The sequence below is a fragment of the Geospiza fortis genome, unplaced genomic scaffold (genome assembly GCF_000277835.1).
Source record: "Geospiza fortis unplaced genomic scaffold, GeoFor_1.0 scaffold1278, whole genome shotgun sequence".
Lineage (NCBI taxonomy): Eukaryota > Metazoa > Chordata > Aves > Passeriformes > Thraupidae > Geospiza > Geospiza fortis.
In genome coordinates this window covers 721,861-724,364 of record NW_005054536.1, presented here as the reverse complement: position 1 = coordinate 724,364, position 2,504 = coordinate 721,861, and the positions used below count along the sequence as shown (strand labels likewise).

Here is a 2,504-nt window from a genome sequence, read left to right as displayed (position 1 = left end):
GAACAAAACCTCTGGCTGACCTATATCTATTAAATAACAAAAGGTACTCAGCTGTTTGCACACAGCCCTTGTGTCAACAGCCCTGGTGATACCCATCCTGGGTGCCAGCATTATCATCATCATCATCATCCCTGCAGGTACCAGCATCCAGGCTGGATGAGATCAGCAGAGAAGGGGTGTCCTCACCCCTTCCTGAGCCAGGGCTACTAGCCTGTGCCCTCTATTGGGACCATCCCCCAGAGCTCCTCAGGGGACCCCTGCCAGCTTTTTGCCTGTCTGCTGGGACCAGGGAGTGATGGAGCATCCCACAGTGTTCAGTGCTGCCCTGTCCCCCAGTGGAGACATTGCCCCAATTTCTCCTGGCAGGGGCTAGGGGGGGATTCACCTGGAGGATCTCCCCTTGTGTCCATGAAATTCAGCCTAAAGAAAGCAACCTTTTCCTTTCCTAGGGTGAAAAATACTGGCTTTCACACAGGTCCTCCTGAGCATGGCTGCTGTTCAGGGAATCCCAGGGAATCAGCTCTCCAGACACATGCACCCTCCTAGGTGGGTTTACATCCTGAGCATCCCTGCAGGGTGTCCCCTGTCTCCCCCATCCCTAGAGCCATCCCTGGAGCCATCCCTGGCTTCCTGCGTCTCCTCTCCCTGGGGAGCTTCAGGAAACACCAGGGACCAGTGGGAGGGAGTGGGGAACCCACTGCCAGTTTTCATCCCTGAAATCCAAACCGTGCATGCCCAAGCCTGCCAGACCATTTGACCCCAAAGCCACATGGGAGAGAGACAGAGATGAAAGATCCCAAGGAGCCCTCCAAAATTCAGCCCCACAGAGGAAGGGCTTCTCTAATGACTTTGTTTTCTTTGCAAGTTCAAACGCGGGTCGGCCAAGTTTGAATCTGTAAAATTATACAGTGGCTAGAGGGAGAAGGGCTCTAAAGGATCCCCCAGCTGGATTACAGCCCCAAAAGGGTTTTTGGGGCCCAGGGCAGGGGATGGGTACGAGCTCCTGGGTGCTTCCCATCTGCACCCCACAAATGCACCCAGCCCCAGGGATGTTGGAGTAGGTCCTACACGAACAGCATCCTTGTACTGGGTAACGAGCAGGTGGGATGGCAGAGCAAGGGAGCATCCTTGGGGATAATCCCAGCAGGTTGCACAGATACCCTTTTGCCAAGGGAAAGATTTTAGACAGAAATATTACTCCTGCCCTTAAATGGAAGGGGAGCTTTGGCCCAGGGAGCTAGTCCAGGTTTTTTTGTGCTGAAATCCCAGGGATTCAGTCCCCATCCTCTACCAGAAACACTCCTAGGGCAAAATCCTTCCCTGAAAAAAAAAAACCTTATCAGAGAAATGGCCAGGCAGCAGGCACATATCTGTTCTTCTACAGGGAAGAATTGCTCCTTCAGAGAGGTGGATAAGGCACAGCATCTGCTCCCAAGGATGTCATGGGACAGGGCCAGACTGACAGCTCTCCAGCAAGGATTAAAGGGTGCTGGAGCATGGGATTCCCCCAGCCTAAACCCCACCATATTTTTGGACAGCCTGAGCTGTTTCAGTTCTGCTGTATGAACATCTTTCAGTTTCTGTTTGGTGGAGCATTTCTCTGTCTCTCCTTCTTCCTGAAATTTGGGTTGAAACCAAAGATTTTTTAAAAGCCAGCAGTGCCAATGTTTGCTCCAGGAGGAGCTCAAAGGTGACCACCTTGACTTCCTTCCATGGGGATGGCAGCTATGGGACTGCTCCAAGTCCCTTTCCACAGTACTCCTCTGCTCCAGCTGCTGCACCCCACAGCTCCCAAATTTCCCAGGGCTGCTGGATCCTACCTATGTTGCCTCACTCCTGATATGTCCCCTCCTGACTTTTTTTTTCCCTGCAGGAAGTCTGCTCTTCATCTGTGCTACTCTCCTCTTTCTTGGAAATCATCTCCATCCCACCTCTGGCCTGTCCCCTCTCACCTTTGCATCCCACATCCCAGTCTGTTGTCCTTGAGATCCTGCATCTCATCTTGGATCGGTTTAAGGGATGCTGGAAAGGATCTGTGGAGGTTAGGGTTGAGGACATGCAAGGAGAGGCAAAGATCTGGGCCAGGAGGTGACTGGGGTCTCCAGAGCGTGGATCAAGGATGACCCCAGCATGGAGAGGTCTGTGATGGAGCACCAGCAGCCCTCCTCCTCCTCTTCCTCACATGAAGCCACAAGCCAGGTTTGTCTCCTGCAGGTAAGGAGGCACCAGCAGGGCATTTGCTTGGCTTGGACCCCCGTCACACAGCAGTGCCCAGAGGGATCCCAGAGGTCCCAGAGGAATCCCAGCACCATCCTGCTCCCCTGCCCTGCCCTGCCCTGCCCAGACCAGCCCCGGTAAACGTTAACAGGCCGTGGGGAGGCGGGAGGCGTCCGGGTGATTCATCCACGAGGCATTTAATCGCCTCCTTCAGCCCAGCTCCCATGCCTCGTCCTTCCGTCCGTGCATGCACCCCTTCCAGCAGGGCTCGCTTTAATGCTCCACCA

At 54.1% G+C, this 2,504-nt stretch overlaps 1 protein-coding gene across 1 annotated transcript in view; it reads right to left on the bottom strand.

Moving 5' to 3' along the window:
• Positions 1-2,504, bottom strand: part of RBPMS (RNA binding protein, mRNA processing factor) — an 11,206-nt gene that overhangs the window by 7,551 nt on the left and 1,151 nt on the right. The window lies entirely within an intron of this gene.